The following is a 20,170-nucleotide window of genomic DNA, read 5'->3' as shown; positions in this document are numbered from 1 at the left end:
TAAGACCATATCTGTGTCCACTGGTCTGTCTTAAATAACGAATAGCTCTTTTAAAGGCTGTGTGACCTCATTCTTTGGTTGTTTGGAAAATAGTTTTATTTAGCCCTGATCTTCTGAGTGTTGACACATTTCATTATGAAATATCAAAAAAAAGAAAAAAAGAAAAAACCGTTAATATCACCATCAATCTCATAAACACCTTTATTAGGGCTGTCAAGCTCATGGAAGATAAATTTTCTAAAATTCTGTTTTTTCACTCGAAAGCTTGAATTTTCTCATTGGCAATAAAAACGCAGTTATTTTCCATGAAGTGGCAGGTTCATTTTCAAGAAAGTCTTGGCAAATACCTGAGTCTGAGTAACCATAGTTGGTAGCTGTCTTTGCAGTAAAAAAGGTGTCCCATGGAAAGAGGGGACAGGACCACCATCACCCTTGGAGGGCAGCCAAAGTGCTTTGTATGTCTAATCGAATATCAACATGGAGTCTCTAGTGTTTCAAGACCTTCTTAAATATGAAACTGGCCTTAAGCAGTAGGTCCTGGGGTTTCTTGGTGAGATGGAGGTAGTGCCTGGTGCCAGAATACGGTAACTGCTGCCTTGAATCGTGCTCAGGTGCCAGCGATCTTCCTGCCCTTGCTTCTGCGCCATCAGGGCAAAAGGCATCCTAGCGAAAAAGGGAAACAATGAGTTAGTATCAGGATAATCGTTTTGATCTTGCTCGACCCTTGGAAGTCTCTGGATCATACTTTGAAGAGTTTGGAAAAACATGAACATGCATACTTAATAAATGGAAGTTGTATCAATTGCCTGCAACAATACATAACCTCCAGTTTATATTTATCTTGGAGAAATGCACTCAGGACATCCAGTGTCACGGTCTTATGTCTGTTGGCATGAAAAATGGTTTGCATACCTTTAGCCTACAACAGCAGGCAGCTGGCATAGGACCCAGGAGCAGGTTGGACAACAGAGATGAGGGTAGGCAGCCCGAAGTTAGGATACTCTAACAAATGAATCATCCACATGTGGATAATGGTGTTGTAAAATTATTCCCTGCTTTAGTCAGCAGCTTAGTTGAACAGCAGTGAAAACTGTACAGTTAAAAATTATGGGTCTCCAAAATAGGCTTCGAGTGTAGCCTTTAACAGAACTATAGGGTTTGGTTGAGCATTTTCATAGACTCTGTCGTTGGGAATGTAACTTTAAGAGCCTCGGTAATTTCCCTTAATGGAGTGTTCAAATTGCACCAGACTCCGAACAAAATGTGAAAAGCTGAGGTGGTGTCTCTAAGGAGCATTGGTCAAGTGGACAGAAGTGACTCCTCCCCGCCCCCCCTCACCTTAAGAGTCCCCAGTAACTTGTGGACAATCCTCGAAACCCTCGAATAAATCACATCCTGCCTCTGGTGGCAGGTATAGAACAGAACTTATTTTTGTCTTTTTAAAGTTTGACAAAACTGTTTTTCTTGTGAGAGTTGTGTTTAAAAAAAAAAATTTTTTTAACGTTTATTTATTGAGACACAGAGCATAAACGGGGGAGGGTCAGAGAGAGTGGGAGACACAGAATCTGAAACGGGCTCCAGGCTCTGAGCTGTCAGCACAGAGCCCGACACGGAGCTTGAACTCCCAAACCGCGAGATCATGACCTGAGCCGAAGTCGGACGCTTAACCGACTGAGCCACCCAGGTGCCCCGAGAGTTGTATTTTTAAAAAGGGAAAACTCCGGCAGATGCTGGCTTTGTGCTGCTGTCGTGTGAGGCTGAACACACGTGTGCATCTGGCAGGGTTGTAGACTACTTGGTGGCGGGGGAGGGTAGGAGGAAACCAGTAGCTTGAGCTAAACCGGTCTTGGAGTACAGGGCTCTACTGAGGTTGCCAAATACCTTGTCACATCCTTTGTTTCTGTTGTTCTACTTGTAATTATTCTCCTGGCCTGATGGATGGAAGAGACGAATCCTCCTCTGCTTAACAGTCTTGACCGTGAAGGGTTTGTCTGTCTGGTGGACTTTGGCAGGGCTGAGCGGGTTTTCCGGGGCCTCCCGGTTGTCCAGCTCCTGTGTTCTGGTACCTTCTCCAAGCTGCTGACTGTGCACCAACCCTAAATTATTCCTCTGGTAGAAAAACACTTGGCCTGGCTCCCAAAAACTCCTAATGCTCTCCTCACTTGCACGGCTCTGATTGAGTGTTAGGTATCTCTTTGGCTGCCTCCCGTGTCTCTTCTTTTTAGGGCCTTTGTCAATGTCTTGTGTGTGTGAAACATGAAAAATGAGCCATAGAGCTGCTGGAACTGGAAACTTAGGGTTTTTAGGCCACCGTTCCTTTATCGCATGGCCTTATCGGGTTCTTTGGTTACAGAGGTTAAAAAACAAAATCCACCCTAGGAGCCAGTAGATGGGGGGGTGGGGGGGGGGAAGGGGAGGGAGAGGATGAGCACGTGATGGGCAGTGAAAAAAGATATTGTAACTAAAGCTCCGGCCAGTGTCCTCAGAGCCGTGGCCTTTGAGGTGCTGGCAGGAGTCTGCTTACAGCTCAGTCCGGTTACAGATGAGACAAACTTGGGATAACAGCCCCCGCCCCCCCTGCCCCTGCTTTAGAATGGGCTTTTCACAGGTAGTGGTTCTGGGGGGTGGGGTGGGGGGAGAACCCGCATCCCCAGGAGGCAGCGTGCGTCTCTGATCTGAAAGGGAGGGCACAGGAGGGGTGGCCAGTTGAGTGTCCAGCTCCCTCTGGGCTCCAGCAGGTGTATGTCCCCTTTGAGACCAGGGAGGGGTTGGTGACAGGCGTGACGGTTTTTCCTTCTTTGCTGACCCAGAAAAAGGAAATGAAGTGAAAATACTTAATATGGGTGTTGTCTACCTTTTGGAAGGCTGAGTGCTTGTGCTGGGGGCCGGTTCACGGATAGTCACGGGGTTTAGATGAGCATCCTTGAGAAAGTTCCCAGAGACCTGTTGTGGTTCCTTCTCTTCCCCCCCAGTGTGGAGCCCATGGCTTCCTTTCTCTGCAGGCCTGCAACAGACCACATGCTCTTCGATTCTCACCTGATCGGACTGCAACACGTTGTGGGTGTGTCCGTTGGCTCGCTTACCAAAGTGTAAACGTTTGGAAGACACGGAGGTGGACAGTCTGTCCCAATCAGCCCTGGACTTGGCCCTGCCTGGGACTGAGCCTGGTACAGGGCTTGAGGGGGTGGGGGCAGGTAGATCAGCAGTGACGGGTGAACGGGGAGAGTCGTTGGCCAGGAACACCATGGAATTGCCAGCACAATTGTGATTTTTATCTCCCCCCCCCCCCCCCCAAGGCTGTGGAGGGATGCGGGCCAACAAACGGGCAGAGGTAGGGATGCCAGTATCTGTGTTACCTGGACTCTAGCACCTGTTGGGTGCCCCTCGCTTCTGAGCCTGAAGGAGCTTCCCCCTCAGTGTCTGTAGATTAAGCCTCAGATGTCCCGAATTTGAGGATTTGAAAGTAAAACCCTGCACCCAGGATTCTCAGATTTTCCTGGCTCCTCACTTAAGGCAAGGAGCATGATTCTGTTGATACTTAACATTTCCTCTTCCACGTATGGGCTTGAGAAAAGGGCTTTGGAGAACTGGAAAATGCCTTGACATTGGAAATAAATTTCAGTATGTGTTGCTAAAGAAGTAGTCTTCTAAGCTACTCAGGGGTTAAAAAATTACTAGAAGTTTTGGATTTCATGTTTTTAAGTCCTAGTTAGTATTCTAGTTAAATTCTTAGAAGCAGGAGCCAAGACTGGCTGCCACTTCCTCCCTGGATTGGCTTCATCCCTGAGGGTAGTAAGTGGACTTCCTCTACTTCTGTGCTTACAGATGCTAAAATGCCTTACATCAGGTCCCGAGGGTACCAGTGCCCAAGTCCAAATGCTGACAGACCCAGATTTCCATTGGAATCCCTGGGAGAAAGAGCTGGACCCCAAATGGTCAGGTGCCCACTATGGTCTGGTGAATTCTGCCCATTCAGAAGGACCCTGGAGAGTAAGTGTGGCTTAGAGGCCTCAAGTGAGCTCCCAGTGTCTGGGGGTTGTCTCCAGAGGCTGTAAACAGACTCCCAGGGCCGTACAGCTTAGAGCAAGGGACGGGGGTCCGGCATGACCCCCGTTCCTTTATCACCAGTTACTTCCCACGGCTTCTTTTGTGGGGGGGGGGTGAACTTGGCCCCTCCCCGAGGCCTGTACTTGTGGGGGAGATGGAATTCTCAGAGCGGGGCTTGTGTTAGGCACACAGCCCAGGCATCTCTGCTGCAGTGTTGTTCAAATAGTTCTACCAAAGTGGTAGTTTCCGTGGCTAGCCGTAGGGAAGATGAAAGGGGAAGAATGTCAGGAAAGAAAAGAGCATCTTGAAGCTTCTCTGGGGGTGGTGGTGGTGTTTCCTGAGTTGTGTTTTAGGAGTTGGGGGAGGAGGGAAATGGTTGAGAATGGTACATGAGGGATGTTCTTGAGTTTTCTGAGAGGAAATTGTTTTATCCAGCCACTTCCTATTTCAGAAATAACTCTCAGGGCCCTGCAGTAATCTGTTTTAATATGTTAGACGTCTCAGTCGAAGATCATTGTTCATGGTCTACCAGCTTTACCTGGTTGCAGCAAAGATAGTTTTGTTTTTATTCCACGTGCTCGAGAAATCTATTAAACATCTGGGTAGATAGGATTGCATTAAACTAATAAAACCCCCTGGTTAAAAGAGATAAGTGCTAGATTTAACATTGGAAATCCTTTCCATTAAGTACAGTGCAGGCAGGTCTTTCCGCACATTTTGGTGAAGCTTAACCATTTTTGATGGCTTGCTGTGATCATAATCTCTACTGTAATTTTTATAATTGCTTTCGGTAACCTATTTGGGCTGCCTGCTCAATTCTACAATCGGTGTCTGTCCTTTCCACAACAGGTAGAACCGGGTCATTTGATTCAGAAAGGGAGTTTGCTTTCTCTTGTAACTTTTGGGATCAGCCCCTTAGTACTTTACCATGATTACCAGTGAACATGTCCTATATTCCATCTTGAAAATTTATCTGTTGGGCATTAGGTTCTTTAAAACTTGTGTTTTCTGTTTTATGGGAGGAGCTCTTGGCTAGGGTTGTAGACCTCAGCACCGTCTCTTACTAAATGTGTTCTTCAGGCAGCACACAACTTTGGACTTCATAGTGGGCTTTTTTTGTGTTTTCCTCCAGATAAAGTAGGTCCATGATGATCTAGAAGGTCCCTTCCTCCCCCATTTAATTGAGACTCAGATTTAAGAAATTGGATCTTTGTCATTTAGGGTTCTTATTAAGCAGAATAATTCTGTTCCTTGCATCTGTTCCCAGCCTTCTGGTTCTGTATCCCTGTATACACAACACCTGATATGCTTGCTTCATAGACACTGTGGTTTAAGTGAATGAATAAATACACGGTGGCCATTCTGAAACTCCTTTCTGCAGTCTAAATACATAAATGGTGTTCAAGCCAACCCAAGTCTGGCCTCTGATTTGGAGCCCATCTTGAAAATGGAAGGTTAAAACCCCTCTTGGAGTAAATTGCAGTCTGGAGTCCTGGACCATCCTTGGATCCCTCCAGGTTCTTACTCTGCAGGACCCAGAACACTGGGCTGTTCCTTTTTCCTGCTTATTCACCCTGGGACTGCCCACTTGACTAATCAGTTTAAGCTCTTCTCTCTTAGGCCACTAATCCTATTTCTCCAGCTGAGAAAGCAGGATACTAGTAACATGTCCTATAGCTATTAAAAGATAGTGCCTTGCACATTAAGTACTACGTATTGTCCTCTGCAAAAGAAGGACCCTACACCAGAATCCTCATTCATGCTTTTGCTTTTTTTTTTTTTTTTTTTTTTTTTTTTTTTTGCTATCTTTTATTTTCCAGTGTCATCAGGGGAGAGACAGAATTTTTATTGTCCTTGCTGATTACACATTTCTGCTTTTCAGCATCATAGTGACAGGAGGCATGCCTTCTTATACATGTTTACGTTTTACCAACCTGCTATGAACCCTATTTACCAGAGGGGGAGAAAGCAGTGACCATTAGAATAATCTTCTTTGGCATGTGGTATTTTCTGATTAATTGGAACTAGGCACGTTTCACAATACTTGCTGACCACTCTCAATTCCTCCAGGTCAGATTTCCTTGTTGAACACTCCCTGCACCCTGTCTTCAGTTTATATGCAGGGAGGGCTACATTAAAATGGAGATCGATCTCATAAGCAGACGGCCAACCCAGACCCTTTCAAAAACCTTGCTGCAGGTACTAATGGAAGCCTAGAGAAGGTGCTAATGAAGGGGGAGGTGGTGAAATGCTGCCTGTTTAAGCAGTAAATTTCTGGGATTTTTGGAGTTAAGGGGTGTGACTTGGGGTCTGGTAGTGATGGAGTTCCTGATGTCCTGCTGCCACATCTTGAATTCTCACTAGTAAGTCTGCATCTGTTGGTTGTGTCCTTCTCTGAACTTGGTCTGAAAGGGTGCCATCACTATTACCATAGTCATCTTGATCATTTGGAGTCCTTTCATGGTCTGATTCAGGTGGGGAGTCAGATATCTTAGGGATATCTTAGGGAAGATGTTTGCCCACTTGCCCATTGCTGGTTTCCTTTGAATAGCAAAACCAAAACATCTTTTATGTCCAGCTTTGGGGGAAATGATTCAGTCATTAGTATTGTATATACATGCAGTTGACAAATTGTCAAGTGCCTGCTTACAATGAATTTGGGAAACTGCTCATAAAAATAGACTCTACCATTTATAATAGTAGTCACCCTGTCATTAGTGACTAAAAAGCTGGAGGTAAACCCGAAAGCTGATGGTGATACGTGATGAGATGATGGAGGACTTCTTTTCTTCATTTTCTCTAATTTCTTGTACAAATCTTGAGAGAGTGAGTGCCTGGAAGGGGCAAAAAGAGGGGGAGAGAATCCTATGCAGGCTCTGTGCCATCAGTGCAGAGCCTGATGCGGGGCTCAAACCTGTGAACCGTGAGATAATGACCTGAGCTGAAGTTGGATACCTGACCAGCTGAGCTACCCAGGTGCCCATGTCCAATTCTTGTTTTTTTCTTTTTTAAGGAAGCATGCTGTTTGTGTAACGATATACCACATAGCTGGGTATTTTAAAGTGAGCAAGACTTGCAAAGCAGTTAGAAATGGAAGCTTTGGTTAAAAGTAACCCCCTAAAATACTCTTCAGGATTTAGAAGTCTTTTCTCTAGAGATGATTTGGGGGGGATAGGGTTGCTCGGAGGTGAAAGTTCCCAGCAGGCAGAGCTCTCAGGTGTAACTTGAGTGCAGGTTGTCAGGGGCTATAGGAGTTGGAGAAAGAGAGGAGAGGGTGATCAAACAGCGATGAGGGCACCAAAGGCAACCGTGGTCTAAATCACACCGTCTTGGACCAGCTCTTGTGCATTTAGCTTTGTTTTCACTGCCATTGTGTTCTTTTTTTGCTTTTGTTTTTGAAGGAGAGACAGAGCATGAGCTCTAGGGGAGGGGCAGAGAGAGGGAGACACAGAATTGGAAGCAGGCTCTAGGCTCTGAGCTGTGAGCACAGAGCCCGACGTGGGGCTCAAACTCACAAACTGCCAGATCATGACCTGAGCCGAAGTCGGATGCTTAACCAACTGAGCCACCCAGGTGCCCTGCCTTTGTGCTTTTTAATGCGGCCAGAATTGAGAATAGTAAGGTCTGTCCTGATAGGAAAGGCAGCAGAGGCATAAAAAAAAATCCAGTAAAAATTTTAAAAGCTTAGGTTTAGATTTAGAATGCATTATGGGCATCAAAAAAAAAAAAAAAAAAAAAAATCCTAATTCTCCTGAAGGTAGAATGGCCACAGGGCTTTGGGATTAGAACCGGGTTGAATAGTGGGCCTGCAAGTTATTGGCTGAGACTTGTGGACCAGTCCCCTAACTTTACCTACTTAGAGTTCTCATCTATAAAAGGGACACAGCTTTCTTGTAGGGTTGTGTGCTTATTAAATGAGAGATCAGGTATATGCGGGTTCTTACTGTAGTATACAGCATGATATGTACTTGGTAGATGGTGGTCATGAGCTAACAGTGATGAAGTCCGTGGTGTTGCAGACCCAGCTAATGCTGTGTTCTGGGGAACACGATGTGTTGACACTAGTTTGGATTAGGAACCTGGTCCTGATTGTAAGCGGTTCCTTGGAAGTGCAAGTAGACAGCAGAATAGTCGCAGACGAGTTTCTTGTGTAAGACCTCCTTTCTGTTGGCGACCCCTGAGTGGCTTCTTGGGGTTGGGCTCCAGCCTGGGTGTGAAGCCTACTTAAAAAACAAAAAACCTCTTTTGTGTTGAACTTGGAAGCAGAGGAAAGGGTAACAAATTGTACAGAGCGTAGGGATATTAATTAGAAACATGACAGGAGCACCTGGGTGGCTCAGTCAGTTAAGCATCCGACCTCAGCTCAGGTCGTGATCTCGCGGTTCTCGAGTTTTGAGCCCCTGGTTGGGCTCTGTGCTTGACAGCTCAGGGGCTGGAGCCTGTTGCAGATTCTATGTCTCCTCCTTCCTCTGCCCCTCCCTCACTCATGCTGTCTCCCTCTCAAAAATAAACATTGAAAATTATGACAACTATAATCCATTTTGCCTTCACTTAATATTTTAAAATTTCATAGTCTGATCTCTTGAGCATCTTGAAAAGGAGAAACTTGGTAAACTGTACTTCTCAAGCATCGAGCTATAGGCGCAGTTGTTGCATATTTTTTTGAGGCCTGAACTTAAATTTTCCCAGGAGGGCAAAGGAGCTCTTAACTGTAATCGAGTGGTGCATGCCCTCCTGGGCTACTAGGTAGACTCAAAGGATGCTTTGTTAGTGGCTGCAAAAAGTCTTCAGCTCTTGAAGAGACCAGAATCGGTTACGTTTTGGTCTTCTGGTATGCAAAATACTCATTGCACATAGTAATGAATGGATGGTAAACCGTTAGTCTGACTCCTTTCCGTAAGATTCAAGCCTAAAGCTAACCTAATATTAAGAAACGGAACCAACTGCGTGGCTCGTTCCAGTGCAACAGCCATTTTAATTCGTGGGACTACAGCGTTTTTCTTCATACAAAACAGGTACCAACACTTGTTTGAATTTTTTTTTTTTTTTGGCTGACGGCACATTTGCTCTTTGCAAATTAATTCAGGATCTCATGGCTGATTGATTTAGCGAGTATATCGCAAACGGCTCCACTCTCACAAAGAAGTGTCTCATATTTTCACACTAAAAGTCCTGTTCTCCTTGATTTCATTAGTTGTGTATATTGTGCTTGTCGGAGGAATTGGAAAAAAAAAAATTGAGGTGCTTACAATGAGAGTAGCTTGACCTTCTGGTAAGGGAGGGTCTCACCTCACACGAGGAAGTGTGAACGATGAAATGAGCCTAAGATTCACTATGACGTCACTGTGATTTTCAACATTGTCTTTGTTATCCTGACAGTTGATGGGTTGGTTGCCTTTTTGTCGTAGCTGTGCTCCCTTTAAAAGTAAAGTTGTCAGAGAATCTAGTATAAAATGTTTTCGTACAAACTTGCCACTCTCAAAATGCATCTGGAAAGAGCCAATAAAATTTAAAAGTGTGAAATTTGGAGGTTATGAAACCTGAGATGGCCCCAACAAAGAACCTCTCCAGAAATGCCTGAGTGGCACCAGTTTTCATTGCTAACAGCCCACGGACATTCCTCCCTTCAATTCTTTGAAAATGCGCATGCTTGTCAGAAATGGTAAACTTGTTACTGGTTTTGGAATTGGCAAGTTCTAAAAATTATCATGGTTTCTTAGTGTGTTCAGAACTGGATTTGATACAGAGAAAACTGGTTTCACTGCTTCTTTAGAGATATGTTATGCCATGTAATGACCTAAACCTCTCAGGAGCTATAAAGTTGACGGGATTAAGGCGGCCTCTTGTTTGTAGAATCCCAGTCTGGCCGTGTGGGTCTGAAATCCTAGAGGGCCTTAACAACTTGAGTTCATTGTCCTCTGAAGAGAGTAGGTAGCTTTATTTAGTAGAATACCCATGGGGGTGGGTGGGTGGGTGTGTGTGTGTGTGTGTGTGTGTGTGTGTGTGCGCGCGCACATGCACATGTGTGCGCATCACATAAAGGATGGGTTGAAGAAATGCTGATGGGACAGTTCAGTAAATTGTGTCCCAAATACCTAATAATTCATTCTGGGCCAGCACCAAAAATATTTCACATTTTTTAAGGATTCACTCAAGGAGTTGGGAACAGAGAAGGATTACAGAAGTATTTATAGTAGGCATAAACTTGCACATAAACTCAAAGTACCTTAAGCACGCTTGTTGGAATTATTTTAAAGATGTGAAGTAATTACTTGTTGTAGCCATTGTTTGCTACTAAACCGTGTTGTTTAACTGTTGGTTTAGCTCTGGTTTTCACCTCTTAAATCCCGCGTTCCCTAGACCAGAGTTAAAGCAGCGATAACCAGGATGTCCTCAAAGACGATTAGATTGTAAGAGGACAAGGTTTGTGGAGAATTGGGGATCCTTCATAGCACTGTGAAACTGCAACTGAAAGAATGTCTTCTGTGCTACTCGAAAATAACTTTCCTGCTCAGATGGTGCTGGGCTTAATTACCAAGACCCTAAGTAGATCTTAATTCTTTGTAATATTTGAAGTTGGAGGGAAAAGCTTCCAGAGATGAGAAGCTCAGCAGACCACAAGAACCTTTCACACTAGTTGAAGGTATTAGGAGTTGATTCAAATGACATTGCCTTTAATTGATGGGTGCTCCCTTTCAGTCCTTCGGGGTGGGGTGGGGAGGGAAAGACTCCATAGGAGCCTGAGTTGCTACCAAGAAAAATGCCCATTGTTTCCTTGTGGACCCTGACCCTGTCTTCTCTGCCATGTGGTTGGTCATGGGCCCTTTTCCTGGTCTCTGCTGAGAAGTCCAGAGATGGGAGTATAAGGTTGGAAGAAGCCCCAAGGTGGATGAGGAGCTCGTAAATGTTGGTTGCAGCAGCAGGAAACACGGGGAATAATGTGAAAGGACCAGCTCTTTGACCTGCATGGTTCCGGGGCCCATGGGCAGGTCAAATGTATGGGATAAATGGGCTTTTTTGCAGCATCCTTCATAAACCCCTCTTGAGGAAATCTCAAAGCCATGCTCATGATCTGAACTGGATAAGGGTGTCTTTTGTTTGTTTTTTGTTGTTGTTGTGGCTCCTTTGGCACATGGTTGAAGTCTGTGGCTCCAAAAGCATCGAGTTGGTGAATGGTTAGTTCCAAAGTTGTACTTGGAAGTTGAGGGTAAAGTGCAGAGTGGGGTTGAGGGAATGTTGTTCTTGTTTTTGGGACTTTAAGTCTGTTTCTTGTTTTCCATTTGTTTTGTGTAGGTGATTAAAAAGGAAGGGAAGGAGACTAAGTTGAGGTTTCAACGTGCTCTCCATGACCTATGATGATTTCATTGGCGATGATTTGCAGGACTTGAGGTCTTGAATGCTGTTTAGCCGTGTCCAGGATGTGTTCCTGGAAGGAACCAGTCTGAGTGAACCTGTCTTTCCACGTTAACTGTATTTCGGATTCCAGATATCAACAAGCCATTCAGCTGAGAGCATCCTTTTTGGATCTTGAGACTTCAGAGGCTAAAATAGGTGTAATCTCTTTATCCTTTTGTGGTTCTTTTTGGAGATGAGCACATCAGAATTTTATTAAGCTAAGCACGTGGACTGTACACAGTTATCTTTTCTGCTTTTCAAATAGTTAACTATTATTGAAGGTGGTCACGGCTATTGTAGTGTTAACAGATGGGTAAACTGTAGCTTTTCATTAAGAAAGCAAATAAATCAGGTCTACCTCTCTCAACGTAGTAATCTTGATAACTGTGGCAGTCTTTGAGCATGTTCTCTGCATCAGGCAGTGCTCCCTGCTCCCCTTGATTCAACGGCCCGGTGGATCTGGTTCACAGGGCAGGTGTGAGGTCTGTTACCCCGTAGCCTTGGTGCAGAGGCTATACCTGCACCTCCTCTCCTATCAGCCCCCTGTACGTTCTAGAAGGAGTTGAGAGCTTTACCTTTTGCTGCTGCTTCCTGAGTGGAATGCCACCCCTACCCTCCACCCCCTTCCTGCCTGGCTAGTGCCTCCTGACTCTTCAGACTGGGTGTTTTCTCCTGTCCTTTACTCCTTTTGTTCCGTAATTTCCAGGGTTTCTGCTGTACATCTGTTACAACTGCCTGGTGTTGGATGCCTCTACTTGGTCCTCTGCTGCTTAGGGCAGAGACCAAGTCTTAACTTGTGTGCCTCATGGGCCTGGTACACTGGATACAATAGGTCAAGTTTGATTGTGACTTGATGGGGAATTGGATTTTCCTACCCTCACTAATTAGGATGGTACCTTGCATGTTTGTGGGTTCCTCAAACCTCTTGCATGAGAGTGTCCTAGGGATCTGAGAGATTCTAGAAATCTGATGTGTTGGAGACCATCCAAATGTGCCCAATAATTCCATCAAGCTGTATCCTCATTCATGTGGAAACTCCTTTTGCTTCTGCAGATATATTCGTTTTGACTGACAGACCTTGCAAAACCAAGTGCCAGCCAGCCCAGGGCATCCAGAAAGCCTGGCATGACTACTTTGGTGTGTGTGGTGTTTTGCTCAGTCAACCTTTGTATTCTACACAGGGCAATCTCTTCCCATTGAAGTGGCATGAAATGAATCTTAGAAGAGGCAGTGACTGAGTAACAACAGTGTGAACCCAGAAAAATGAAGCAATGGCTTTCCTTATTTAGATTTTTAAAAAAAAATTCTCGTTAAATAGAACACTATAGCTAGCTTTTTGGATGTAAAGAGATCTCCTTACATTCCATAAGTAATAAATCCTGACTTCTTGAGGCAAATTGTCTACTTAGTGAATTCATAGTGTTTTAAGTAAATTCATTAAGAAGGAGCACTCTTCCAATAAAGCCCATTTCTCAAAAAATCTGTGTGCTCTGCACTGTGCTGGCTGCTGGGAGAGATGTGGAAATGGACAGGCTAGGGATTGGCTTTTAAAAGATGACCAATTTCGGGGTGCCTGGGTGGCGCAGTTGCTTAAGGGTCCGACTTCAGCTCAGGTCATGATCTCGCGGTCCGTGAGTTCGAGCCCCGCATCGGGCTCTGGGCTGATGGCTCAGAGCCTGAAGCCTGTTTCTGATTCTGGGTCTCCTTCTCTCTCTGCCCCTCCCCCGTTCATCCCCGCTCTGTCTCTGTCTCAAAAATAAACGTTAAAAAAAAAAAAAAAATTTAAAAAAGATGACCAATTTCATGCGAGTAACAGACCAGGGAACAACCTGCAATCAAGAAGGCGAATTGTGATAAATGGCACCAGAGAGGTCAAACCAAAGTGGTTTTAAGCCAAAGAATGGGAACTGAGGGGGATAAGTTGACTTTGGTCTTAATGGATGTACTTCATACAAGTAGCCCATGGGGAGAGGGAACCATGTGAGCAGAGAACAGGCATAGAGGTTGGAAGACCCCAGACCTAGAAGAATAGCGAGAGAAGTCCATGTGGTTGAAATGTAGGGAATATCGTGGGGGTCAGGGGAGAGAGAGTTTGATGGCTGCCCACTGACTATGACATGAAGAGGGGTGGCTTTTCCCTGATGTAGAAGTTTCCACTGCTCCATGGCTGCTGCTCTTTCTTGTGCAAACTCAGGATTTTCTTCCCCTCTCCTTTCCACTTTCCATCCCATCATGGTCTTCTGTGAACTTACTAATTTTAAACCAAAGAATGTAAAACATAATTGCATCAGATGGTTGCAGAGTGGTGGTTTTCATCATGTGTTCATGACTTCAAAAGGTCTGTCTGTAAGCCTCTTCTGTAAGAAGTGAATATATCCTAAACCTTAGGAGAAAAGAGGGGTCTAATCTTAATAGCAGTGTTTATCTTCACATCTTGATGTTCCTAGAATGTGTTCTTGACTTTATAGTGGAGTTGAAGCTTTGGTGGTGGGGGGAGGGCCAACTGGAAATAGGAGGTCACACTTTGAGGAATGTCTCCAATGTCAGCGTCATGCGGGGGTCTGTGGTATGTATCGGGCAAGACCATGGGATAATTAGTCTTGGTATGAAATGCCTCCTGCAAGAGCAGAGGAAGGATGGAGAAAGGCTTACCTGTTTTTGCTGGCCACTTAGAGGCCTAATGCAGGAGGAGGGGGAAAACCTGAACCTAATGCAGGAGGAGGGGTGAACGACCTGAATTCTGGACTAAGCACTTGATCTCCTGGAATTCCATTTCATCAGAGGAAGTTGTGTATCTTGTGTATTTTAGATATATTTGACCAGTAAGTTCATGGTCTTAATCACTGAACTCCTGTCTCTACTGATGTTTTTTGCTCTGCCCTTATCTTACTGTGATATTTACATTCCCCAATAGATTAACTCTTAGTATACCTTGTGGTAACTAGAATAAGTCTCCTGTAATCCTAAACACTCAATAAATATTCCTTAAAAGGAAGATGATTCTCCTTGACAGAAAATTGATTTTGTTCAGTGTGTATCTACTGAGAAAACAGACTTATGAATGTTTAATACTACCTGATTATCATACACTTACTTAAGCCCGGTATAAAACGCATGCCAAAGCCTAACATAAATGATTTATTATGCACCATTTAATGTTATCTGAGCCATGGTTTTTCTTATGAATTGAGTGTTGATAGTCATGCGGCAGTCCTGCTTTTTACTTCCCTACAGAAAGCATCTGAGGTGGCTACCTGTGCTCTTTGCTGAATAGTCAGAAATGTGGAGACATCTGTTACTTGTGTGGTTGTATCATGATGGGAATTACCCTTGTACTTTGCAATTTTCCTTTATAATTAACATTGTGATAGCTACAGAGCTACCCCCGAAACCATCCCCACAGATGGTCCTAATCTCCCCAGTTATAAAACTATGTTAACATTTTTTAAAGACGTTACAAACAACTATCACATAGTTGACATTTTAGATGTCAATGCAGATGATCTTGTTACATATTTCATTCAAGATGCAGCTATTGTGCTTCCGAGGAAAAATCCTTCTGAAACTTTTGGTTTCAGAAGGTCTTCGATAAATAAAACCTCGATTGTATTGGTGGGAAAAGTACTTGAAAGCAAAATTTACTGTTTCCTGAGTAACTTTCCCAGGTAGGCCCTTTCTAGTGCTGTGCACCTGACTACCTTATTAAAAATAAATCACCTCTGCGTTCTCATTTTCAGGGCCTGGTACTGAGGCTGGAAGTGGGTGGATGGGGGCTGAACGTTCTTTTCTACCAGGGAAAAGGCAAATAGTGAATTCTGGAGAGACCTTCACTGACTCATTAACGGATGGAGCATATGAATGAGTTGTAGGGAGTTTGTCAAGGTTAAAGCCGTGAATTTGAAGGAGTGCGATAGCAGGGGACAGGGGAGGGAGGATGTTAAAGAGGTGTGGTGGACAAGCTGTTAGACTTTGGGAGAGATGAACTTGGGGAGCCTGTCCCCTCCGGCCCATTGTCTTGAAGGTGGTGGATGGGGACATGCTCAGCCAGCAATCTCACTTGTATTTCTATGACCCTTGACTCCATGTGTGATGATGAAAACAAAAGATAGCCATGATCTAAAAGTCCATCCTAAAAAAAAGCACTTCATAGCAGAAATTTTAATCATTGTCTAAATTATTCAAGGACTTGAGAAGCACAATAAAGATCCCAAATTCTTGCTAGAATAAGAATTGTCATGCCAGTGATCTCTTCCTTGCCCGCCCCCCCCCCCCCCCCCCCCCCCCCCCCCGTTGGCAAACAGGGCAAAACTAATCTCTTGAACACATGGCTTTCCCAATTTGCAAACAGTTGGAAATTTCAGGGGTTTTTTGTTTGTTTTTTGTTTTTTTACAGGACCCTGTTGAGTTAAAACCAAACCAAAAAAAACCTGTTCAAGGGAAACCAAGAGGGGCCCCAGTGTTCTTTGTGGAAATATCAGGGCCATTGGCCAAGAATTCCCCAGCTCAGAATCTGAGCTAAGAAAAAGCCTGCTTGGTCACTTTGGTGGATAAGAGTGGACAGTAGCCTGTGGAAGACAGGTGAAAAATTATGGTCTGGAAGCCAGAGGCCGTGAAACAAATGCAGAGGTGACAAAGATCTGCAGTAAAAACCATGGCCATATGTAAAAACAGTAGTTAAAAACAAGTTTAAAATTAGAAATTCTAGAAATGTGGGGATTTGCTCTTCCGATACCATTTTAAATCCTTTGCTCAGACCTTTCAAGATCTGTTATGCTGGTAGTGAACAGAGTAGAACGGTTTCATAAGGTCTGTTTTTCCCTCCTGGTTAAATAAGTGACTGGGTTAAATAAAAGCAGTCTTGTTGTGGTCAAAACACCTAGTTCGTGGTCTCCTAAAACCAGGTTTGAAACCTGAGTTACATCCTTGCTGGCCTTGGGGTTCTCTGCAAGTTTTCAGTGTTCAGCTTTGTCATGGTGCCTCATTTCCTAAAAGAAGATAATACCAATTTGCAATACGGCACTCAAAAACATGCAGAGTAATTCGAAATGCTTTGCAAAAGGTTCTTGTATAGAAAAGGTGCTTAATTTACTGCGTGCTAAGTTTAAGAGGCATCAGTTGTGATGACTTCCCTGTATTTATGAAACACCCTACAGGTCTAATTCTTTCACAGGGAGTAACTTGAATGAGTAACTGAAAGACTGAGATACTTTGCCAACTGGCTAGATTGGCAGTGTTGTGAACTCAGCCCTCCAACTGTCCACTCGGTGGCATTTATGCCACAACGTGTGTTTAAAAAAAGGAGGTTCATATAATCTTGGTGTTTCTTCTATGGAGTTCTAGGCATTTGGTTTAAATTGTTGAAGCTGATTGGGCATTTCGAAAAATCTAGGCTCAATTGTTGACCATGGCAATGACTTTGGACTTGTGGCAAATCCCTTGGCGTATTTATTTGGTGTTTTTCATTCATAGTGTATGGAGAGCTGCTTTATATGAGGGAAGGTGTTTAAGAGAAGACACAGGTCAACACATCTTTAAAAACTATTAAGTTCCATACAAATGGAAAATACTCCTGAGCCTCCTGGTTGGTTTAGTTGGTTTTAGAATGAACGGGACAGATGGAAGGTGTGGGTCTTGCTCTCTGGCCCAAATCATCTGACCCAGAGGAAAGTTCGTTTCTCAGTCTTTGTTTCCTAATCTAAAACTAAGGGAGTTTGGCTAGCTGGCTCCCTGTCCTTGTCAAACATTCCAATCTAGTGTATCCCATTGATCCTTGACTGGTATCTTCTTTCTCCGAGGTTGTAGAAGGTGGCTCATGGGGTGAGAGCTGGGTATTGCCTGCAATTCAGATGATTTTGTTCAGCTTCTGTTGACTGATTAGCAATTTTGCCCAAACGGAGGCCAAGGTAAACCTGTTAAGTGCCGGGGGTTTATCATACTGTTGCTGGTGCAGCGTCTCTGAGGTCTTGTCTCCTAATGAGCGTCACTGACTATGCCCGTTTAATAAGGTCTGAGATCTTTGTACTTAGGAGGATCTTGTGAAGATTGTTCTTAAAGTCCAGAGATTCCCTCGTGAAACAGCAAAAGTGTGGGGAGGGAAGACCCATGAGAGCAGAATTGAAATTTACACATGGGATCCCCCCAAATATCTTAATAAAGGTAATTAATTGCCTGAGGCTGACTTCAGCTAGATATTGATCAAAGCAATTGATGCTGGATAAATGATGAATAAATTATGCAATTTTTAAGTTGAGGGCCTTAGGGTACTCCTCCTGATCTCCAGGTACACTGCCCCATAAGCAGATGGATTTTCTTGTGAAAAGTGGTTCTTTGGGCACAAGACTGTCTTGCAAGTCCCTACCTAAGACCTGGCATGTAATGTCTAAAACTTCGTGTTGAATCCAACCAAGAATTCTAAAGTCATTAGTATCTGAACAAGTGTAAGAGTAAGCTCTGTTGAGAGGCTGAAGCTGGAAGGATTTGAAATGTGGATAGAAGCTGTGTGTGTGCATGACATAAGTAATTATTTATCAATGAAGATCACCTATTGGGTCTTACTGTGTTTGAGAATCTCCCAGGGGCCTCATTTAAAAATGCATCTCCAGCAGCTGAGATTCTGACTCCATGTGTCTGGTTGGGACCCAGAATCTGCACTGAGCCCCAAGGGGTCTGTGGACCAGATGTTTTAAGTCTGACCTCTATATGCATGGGCATTTAAAGCTCCTTGGCAGTTGCAAAATTAGAACTCCAACTGAAACCACCTAAGAGGTCGGTGTGTGTGCATACATGCGTATTATCTCAATACTGGGTCTGCTTATTAGGAGAACGTTTCACAGCCAAATTCGTAGATGTTTGGGTGTACTGGTGAATCACTAATTCTGTAAAATGTAAGCAGTGATACATGTACCCTTTCCTGTGAGGTGATAATCTGTTAAGCAAAATTCAGGAAACCTTTAGCTGAACCTTTGTGACTTTGTTAGATGTAGTCTTAACATACACCCCCCCCCCTTTTTTTGCCACATAATTAAGTACATTGATTCTTGAAAACTGCAGGGATTGGGTTGCTGACCCCTGTAGAAATGAAAATCCAAGTAGAATTTTTGACTCTTCAAAAACTTAATAGCCTATTGACCAGAAGCCTTACTGACAAGTCAATTAACAAATACTTTGTATGTTATGTGTGTTATATATTATATTCATAGAATAAAGTAATAGAAAAGGTATATTTTCCCTTAAGACGTTTAAATCTGTATTAGAGCAAGAGTGAGCATGAGCCCCAGGGGAAGGGCAGAGAGGGGGGAGAGCGAGAATCTCTGCCTCAGCACTGTCTGCTCAGCCCGATGTGGGACTTGAACTCAAAAACTGAGATTGTGACCTGAGCCAAGATCAAGAATTGGATGCTTACCTGACTGAGCCACTCAGGCACCCTGACAAGTACCATGTCTGTCTATATAGAAATCTGTTTGTCTATAGAAATCACATGTCAGTGGATCCACACAGTTCAGACCTATGCTGCTCAAAGGTCGACTGTCTCTTCTCAGCAATTTTCTCTGGAGAGTTTTCCCTAAGAAATGAGTGGGTGAGCCAAGATAAACACAACCCAGGGTGCTCATCCTTGTCCTCTGTCACAGGGAAAAATGACCAAAAACTAGGATGGCTGCAAAGGGGGAGGTAGATTAAGTTATGGTCCCCACATACAGTTAGGTACACAGCTATTAACTGGAAGTGTCGAAGTCCATTTGTGGTCCGGGAAAGATTTTTGATACATGGGTAAAGGAGAACACTGGTTAAGGAACATGGTAAGCACGTAATAGAGCTAACATTTACTGATGGCTTCTTACAATGTATCCTTTCATCCTCACTAAACCTTTGAGTTTGAAGTGGTGTTATCCCTATTTTCTGGACATGTGGCCAGAGAAGGAAAGTGACTTGCCCAGGGTCACAGAGCCTGTAAGTGGCCTCTGAAGTTCTGGTGCTTTCGCTGTCCTGGGATGTTGTGCCTACACTAATATGTAGACCTTTAAAGGCCTGTGAAGATACAAAGCAACATGTCTCTAATAATTGGTAAGAGCATGGTTTGTTTTTCTGCTGCTCTGAACTTTCTCATTGTTCCCCAACCACCAGTTGTTAAGTAAACCAACAAATAATCCTCCAGTGGCTTTCTAAACATGTAAAGCTGGCTGTTCGTATTGCTTGGGTGTTGGAGGGATTTACTCGGAGGGCATCACAGAGAAGCCAAACCGATTAACTGCCATGAGGAAGGTGCCACGGAAATCCTTCCTCGTGTTGTCATGATCCGTTTCTATGCCGTGATGGGGGGAGGTTATCTCTTGGTTTGTAACCAGTGAAGCCCTCCAGGCTTGGCTGTAGATCTGATGCTAAAAACCCGAGGACCGTGTGATCAGCTGACACCCCGGCCTTTAATCAGGAGCCCAGTGCTTCCTGGTTGAGTGGCGGCTTTTCCAGAGGGGAGGGGTGGAGGCTGGACTGCTGTACTGGGGAGGCCAGCACTTCTCTTGCCTCCCTGCCTTCTGCGTTGGGTGTATGCCCTCCATGGTCATGGGGACAGGTCTGTGTCTGCTGGAGGAGGGGGCTCTGCTGCCGGTGTGAGGCACAGCTCCCCATGTTCCCTCCTGGGCTTTGCTGTTTCAAGCCTCTTTTTGCCTCCACCTCTCTCCACTGGAGCCAGCTTCCCTCACCCTGAGGACCTGCCTTGTCCGTGCTGTTGTGT

The 20,170-nt window shown here is 44.3% G+C and overlaps 1 protein-coding gene and 1 long non-coding RNA gene across 7 annotated transcripts in view; one reads left to right on the top strand and one right to left on the bottom strand.

The window, feature by feature from the left end:
- PRKCA (protein kinase C alpha) overlaps positions 1–20,170 on the top strand; it is a 402,085-nt gene that overhangs the window by 38,358 nt on the left and 343,557 nt on the right. The gene's annotated exons all lie outside the window — the stretch shown is intronic.
- On the bottom strand, positions 178–6,017 carry LOC123603953. Of its 2 annotated transcripts, none has more exons than XR_006715130.1 (2): positions 2,855–6,017; positions 178–663 (listed from the first exon to the last, which is right to left on the bottom strand). It is a non-coding gene; the product is annotated as an uncharacterized LOC123603953 (long non-coding RNA). The 2 variants fall into 2 exon arrangements; XR_006715131.1 differs by lacking the exon at positions 2,855–6,017 and adding an exon at positions 1,882–2,094.

The sequence above is a fragment of the Leopardus geoffroyi genome, chromosome E1 (assembly GCF_018350155.1).
Source record: "Leopardus geoffroyi isolate Oge1 chromosome E1, O.geoffroyi_Oge1_pat1.0, whole genome shotgun sequence".
Classification (NCBI taxonomy): Eukaryota; Metazoa; Chordata; class Mammalia; order Carnivora; family Felidae; genus Leopardus; species Leopardus geoffroyi.
Note: the sequence above shows the minus strand (reverse complement) of the source record. Positions and strands in the feature narration are given on the sequence as shown.